The sequence below is a fragment of the Pan troglodytes genome, chromosome 12, assembly GCF_028858775.2.
Source record: "Pan troglodytes isolate AG18354 chromosome 12, NHGRI_mPanTro3-v2.0_pri, whole genome shotgun sequence".
Taxonomy (NCBI): Eukaryota; Metazoa; Chordata; class Mammalia; order Primates; family Hominidae; genus Pan; species Pan troglodytes.
Window position 1 is genome coordinate 18,315,703 of NC_072410.2, and position 6,917 is coordinate 18,322,619.

Below are 6,917 nucleotides of genomic sequence, written 5' to 3' on the forward strand. Positions count from 1 at the left end.
TTTGAGACCAGCCTGGGAGGGTATGAGACCCTATATCCCTCTAAAAAACAAGATGGCCCAAAGCCAGGCATTCTTGGCTCTAAAAGAGACGGGAGATCAGGGAAGGAGATATGTACATGCCTTTTTAAAAATCTGTAACCAGAAAGATGCATTGCAATGTTTTGGTGTGGGTTTTTTTTGCATAAATTTAAGGGGTGCAAAAGCAATTTTGTTACTGGGATATCACTGTATGGTGATGAAGTCTGAGCTTTTAGTGTATTCATCACCCAAATAATATATATTGTACTCAATAAGTCATTCCTCATCGTCCACCCCCTTGCACTCCCTCTCTTCCAGGTCTCCCATGTCTATCATTCTACTTTCTGCAGCCATAGTCCCTGGGTACCCATGTTGGTAAAGGAGCTCAAAAATATCTTCTATTTTGGGTGGGTTGGGGGAACCATCCAGAGGTGACAAACTGAGTTAAATAATGAAACCAGGTTTTTCTTGAGTGGAAAATGTCTTTATATATAGCCAGGATGTATGACCAGACACTGCTAAAAGTTGACAAAGGAGCTCTTTGTGTGCTAAAATGCTGCCGAGAAACCCCAGGCATTTCAATATGTCAACACTGCGCTCTAAGCAAGGGTTGGGTGGCACACGGAGGGAAGCAGGCTGTCACTCACCTGCTTCGCCAGCATCCGGGTTCTGAAGAGGAGGACTGGTCAGGTCATCTGAAAGGTCTTCCTTCCAAAGAACGCAGGCTCCCCACAAACACCACCCAAAAACAATGAGGTGGAGACAATGTACTCGTTGTTTTATGTTAAATATTGAAATTACGTTCAATATTGAAAATATGAAAGAGAAAGAATGTGTGCAATTCAGCATCTGAATTTACATCCCTTTAGAGCAAGATCATAAAATAAAATTTAAAAAAAAACTTTCTTAAAACTTACGTTAACCTTCACGCCATAGAAGAATATGACTTACAATACACAGGTTTTCTTCCTTCCTCTTCCACCATACTGCTAAAGAAAAGGGGGAAAAATAACCTGTCAGATATTATTTTATATTTCAAGAGTTCAGATATTCTTAAATGTAAAACTTTTAAGTGCAATGTAAAACATCTTCAAGTAAAAGATATAAATATGCTTTTTGATTTCACAAAAGAAACACTTCATAATTTATAGTATCCATTCTTGAGGAAAGAACACCTTCACTACTCATGAATTATTGCTTTCTTCTACGTGGTTAAATATTCACTGTCTATCTATCTGGTACATATTTTTTCTGTTTATTTTTAGCACTCTCAGAAGTAAGGAATACATTTGCAACTCAAAGCACAAGGAATTTTATGATAAATTATGGTAAACTGGCAAAACTCAGATTGATATGTTAAACATCTACAAACCAATGCAAGAAGTTGGGTTGGTTACATCCCAATGATGTCTAAGGCTCCATGGATAATCTACCAGAATTGCATCACTTAAAAATAATTTTATCAATTTAACTTCCTTTAGGGAAATATGCTTAGAATTTTTAAATCCTATAATCTGTTAAGATTTAAGTATGTGAAGTGTTTTTATCACCACTAAGTTAAATTACCTATATGTTCAAAATTGTATTCAATTGCAAATAATCCCTAAACAATGGTTAGAAAGGCAATACAGTATTTCCAGAAGCTTGTCTAGACATTATATAAAAATGCTTGAATTGTAAACTTCACAGGTAACTTATACACCATATATCATGATTATAAATTTATGTGCATTATTAATTCTTCTGATTTGGTTGTACACATTTCATGTGTAGAAAAACCAAAATAGGGATAAAGACACTCAGAAAAAGCTTGGTTATGAAACAGATTGGAACTTGGGTTTTAGTCATCAAAGATGTGATAAACAACACTGGGCATTAATGCAGAAAACAGATTGAGCTTTTTAATGGGACATCAAATAAGACTTTATTAGCATCTATTAGGTTCAACCCAAAGCTCAGGAAATAGCATTAATGAGCATCATATATCAGTCTGTCTGTTATTAGATAACAGTATCCCTTAAAACTAGCAAGCCATATAGTACTTTATACTTTTTTACCTTTATCTTTAGAATTAGCTGACATTCTATTGTGTTACACTGGCCTTACTATTAGTAATAGTGAACCAATTTATAAACCCATTAGTGACACTTTTTCCAGAAGATAAAAACAGTCAAAATTATCTGGCAGCAATTAATCTTAATGGCTGTATGCAGTAAACAGCAATGGGCTAATTCCAGCTCTGTCAGCCCCATCAAACAATCCCGCATTAGGCAGCTTTTCAGTGATCCATTAAGCATATTCAGAACAACAACAAATTCAATGCTGAAGGCATATGCACTAAACATTACAACAGTGATCTTCTGAAGCCATCATTATCTCTTAAATAGTACTTCCCCCATGTATTATCATTATGCTGTACATTAGAAATACTTTGATTAAACTCCCTTAATTCATAACAGACAGCTGCAGACCATTTATGCAGTTAATCTCAACACAACAGCTATTGAGGAAATATAACAAATGAAGGCTGTAAACTGGAAGTCATTACTATGAAAGATACTGGTTTTCTAGCCCTCTTAGAGCAGAGTGCATCATAAGGGTGGGCTTTGGGCCTACAATAATGGGGATGAAACCGTTAATGACCTTCCACTTTCCTGTCACATCTGTCCCTGGGGTTGTTGTGCTCTAGGCTGGGCATGTGACCAGTTTAGGCTGAGCCATGTGTCCCACACATTGACCAATGAAAGGGCTTCAGGAGAACCCAAGCTATGGTTAACTTCTATTTTCCGGCTTTGGTATTAAGAAGTCAAGGTTTTGACGGAATATGAATAATCCCATTGATTTCACTGAATCATTACAGTAAAGCACTGAAAAACTATTCTGATTGTGCACTAATGATACCATCATTAGCAGTAGTTTTACATTTATTTTCCAAAAAGTAGTGTCTTTTAAAGTTTAATTCATAATACTTGAGTTTACAAACGTAAAAAAAAAATTTCCTACTGAATTTCCTCTGTAAACTTTCTTTCCCATGTGATATCTTCACTTATCAATTCAGAAAAGTTAAGCATGCCAAAAAAAAAAAACCTCCTAAATTTAAGGAGCCACACCCTAATTTCATGTTTTGCGGAATAAAATATGCACTGACTTAATTTGATGAACAAGAAAACTGTGTCGATTTCTCCACACTACACCTTCACAGAATCTTTCCTTTTCGCAGGTAGAGAAACCATAAACATGGGCATGAATGAGCTCTATGTGCCTGGCATTTTTTTTTTCTTTATATAGGGTTTATTTCAAAGTCCGAAACCACAGACACCGTGTCTACTTTTTGATGAAACGGTCAGGTAATTAGAACATAAATTTAGAGTCCCCTTGCATACTCTGACAGTACTTTCAGCTTTTGGGGTTAGCATAAATGAATTAAATATTTATTCAAAATATAAAGTACTGTCATTATAAAGCAATAAGGGTGTAGCTTTCAGAGGGAAAGACCAATCCCCGTGGCAGTTTATGTTGAATGTCTAAGGAGATTTCCACAATCGGGGCTAGATTGACCCATCCCTCCAAGGTGCCCACGAACACAAGAATATTAACATTTGCTGTTCAGTCCCCTAGAGATCCCTCCCTACTCTTCCCCACACTCCCCGCTCCCACTTCTTGAACATAGTGTTTGAAAAATGGCAGCTCTGGGGAGCTTTTCTTAATTTTTTCCCCTTAAATTTGTTTGAAAGACATGGGTATTGTGACTGCTGGCTGTATTCCTTGTTTCGCAGACCTTGCATTTATAACAAAGCTCTGGCGAATCCCTTCTGGACACCTGGGCATACTGATACTGATTTCTGGCCCATAGTGCAGTTTAAAACAACCATGATTTTCACCTATTTTGAAAGGCCTTCCCATTCTGAGCCTAAGCGTCCTGCCATGTGAGTTATAAAGCACTACTACTAGTTGTTGCGGCACAAATAAGTCTGAGAAATAATGTCACTTCTTAGAAATTCACAACTCATGTAATATAGTAAAATCTGTGAGAAGTTCTAGAGAAAGGAAGCCTGTTTAACTGTGATTAACTCAGCATGCCCAAATCTGCTTGGCTGCATATTTTTTTTTCTTTTTAATACAACAACCGTTAACATCTTGTAGGGCACTAATCTTTTACAGAATATATTTTGAGACATGTTTTTCTAAATTCCTGCTTGTGATATTTATGCCTCAAAATTGATCTGTGGCAGGAAAGAACAAATCTGCAAATTAATTAATTGTGCTTTCTTCTGAGTTTTGTTTGTTAGCTTTCGTTTAGCTTACAGATACTCCACTGTTGAAAGTGGCCATCAGCAAATGAAATTAGGTTTGAAATTCACAAGCTGGTTTGACTTCTATTTTTGCCATTTATTCCAAGAATCTAAATTCAGTAAACAATGTTCCTACAGACATTTTTCTGATTAAGACCTAAGGTTTTCTTCAACTAATGATTAGATTTTTGTAACTGATGTTAAACATGTGGATAATTGCTGAATGTGCTCCTTTTTCCTGCTGTGGAACATTATCTTAACTACAACACAATGATATTTAGAGTTCTATCACATTTAGAGTTCTATCTAGGTATATTTACATATATCTATATCTGTTCTCTACTCAGGAAACTCCCAATTATGAGTAAGTAACTTCTATATGTTCATTTGAAGTTCGTTGCTTGGGATCTCAGATTACATTTTTCCAAAGGAATTTATTACAAGTTGTCATTATGTTCTAGATTTAACCTATAAAAGTCTGTTTAATGCACAGCAACTGCATTGCTGAAATGCTAGGTACACTAAGAAAATAAGCCAAACGTCAGCATGGTTGCCATGCTGATAAGTTAAACCAAGTAGAAAAATAATAAGGTGATAAAATTGACTGAGAGATCGTTTAAAATGTTTGATCTAAAATGCTGATGCTTGAAGAAACATAGGTTTAATTTTAAAAGATGCAGCATAGACCATGACTTGTGTGTACATGTGCACATGTGCGTCTATGTGTAGCTTTGGCAATATTTCCAGGGACCCTTCCAAACTCATGTCCTCCTTACCATAGCCCTCCATGATACGGACACATCACAGCAGGTCTCATTCCAGGAGAGAGAGGTGAGACTCCTCTGTGGCATATACGTGAAACGAAGATAGAGAATAGGAAAAAGATTGTTCGCTACAAAATCTAGGCAGGAATTGGCAGCATGAAGGAAAGGAGAAAGTCATTCTAAGTATGTATGTGTGTGTGTGAGAGAGAGAGAGAGTGAGCAAGAGCAGGGAGGAGGGGAAGAGAGAGAAAGGGGCAGGAAAAGAGCAAACACCTTGGATGGACTTAGGTGAAGTGTGAGTAGTGAAACACAGAAAAACTTGGGGGGATCTGCACCTGTGAAGTGGTTTTCTGAAGGTGGACATTCTGAGAAAGAAGTCAGGAGTGGGGGAGAAGGCTTGCTACTCTATGCCTGGTGTCAAGTTTGTCTTGGTTTTGCCTCAAACACATATATAACCACCAAATCCCACATTGTTGTTGATTCCTGTTCTAGAGCACAGTTCTGGTGACTAAATTCTGACTTCTTGTCCTTAGTTTGTTGTCTGATTCTCCACTGAGCTGGTGCTTGGGCATCCCCAGTCTTGTCAGCCATTTTCCCCAGAAGGATGAGCCCTGTGTCCGCACTACCCCATACCTCCACAGCTGATGCTGACCCTTCCCTTTCCCACCTAGCTCTCGCCTCCTCCTGTTCCTCACTCTCACCTCTGTGGAGCTCCTGACGTGCTTCCTGCCATTCTGGGTCCTCCAGGGGCTTCTGACCACTTGGGCTTCCCAACCCATCCTTTACACGGCACCTAGAGTCCTCTTAACAAATGCCCGTAAGGCCTTGTCAGCACTCTGAATCCCATGGCTGACAAAGTCTGTGTATTTTTGCAGGGCCCACCCTCTGCCAACCTCCACTATTTTGTTTCCCACATCCTGAGCTCCAACTCTCTGGACCTCCTGTCTGTTCGTAAATGCACCATGTTGACTCTCACCTCCGTGTCTTTGCCCAACCCTGTTCCTTTCTCCCAACTTTGTTCCTATTAACTGACTTTTACTCATTAATACCAAATTCATTTGCTATGTCTTTTGAAAATCTTTGTTTCTAGCTAAGCAAGATGCTCCTACTCACTGAATTATAATTCACTGAACTGTAATTACTTTCCATTCTCACTGAACTGCATGAGAACAAGAATGATGTCTTTCATTGTGTAGCACAAGAAAATAGCATACTTCTTGGAACATAGTAGGTACTTAAAAAATGTTTATTGAATGAATAAACCAATATACAGAAATGTCACGTAGAGTGACGGCTCCTTTTTTCTAGCATAATGTAAAACTGAAGAATTTTAAAATGGTTAACAGTTAGTTATTAGGTAACAGAAATCAACTATATTCTATAGAGAAAAGGATATTCTTAGGATCCCTGTGAAAAGATTAACAAGTGCTGATCTGCGTGTGGTAGGATTACAGGTGATTTTGTTTTACTTTTATGTGCACGAAGGCATTGCCTATATTTTTAGAAAGAACATGGGTTGTTTTTATTATAATATAATCAAGAGCATGAATCCTCAAAAAATGAAGTGTCTCCTTAACATGCCTCATAGTTTTACAAGGAAACAGAATACACAGGACACGTTGCTGCTGTTTTTGTGGCCTCTGCTCTCTTCTGCATTCCTTGCTTCTCTGTTTCTCTCCTCTCCCCCCGCTTTTTTTTTTCTTTTCCAAAACGTCACTGGTGGCAGCCTTGGCCTGAACTTGGTGAGATGTGGTTTGCATTTGCACAAAGGTGGAATGCTTCCTATTGGATATTTCAAGTATTTAGGCATCGGTGTCCTTATTACCACATCTCTGCTAATCTG

General features: G+C 37.9%; 1 long non-coding RNA gene across 5 annotated transcripts in view; it reads right to left on the reverse strand.

Moving 5' to 3' along the window:
* Positions 1 to 6,917, reverse strand: part of LOC129143185 (uncharacterized) — a 98,263-nt gene that overhangs the window by 13,465 nt on the left and 77,881 nt on the right. For all 5 annotated transcript variants that reach the window (XR_008546330.1, XR_008546326.1, XR_008546328.1 and 2 more), the window contains one exon: positions 666 to 1,007. This is a non-coding gene — a long non-coding RNA (uncharacterized LOC129143185). The remainder of the gene's footprint in view (positions 1 to 665; positions 1,008 to 6,917) is intronic.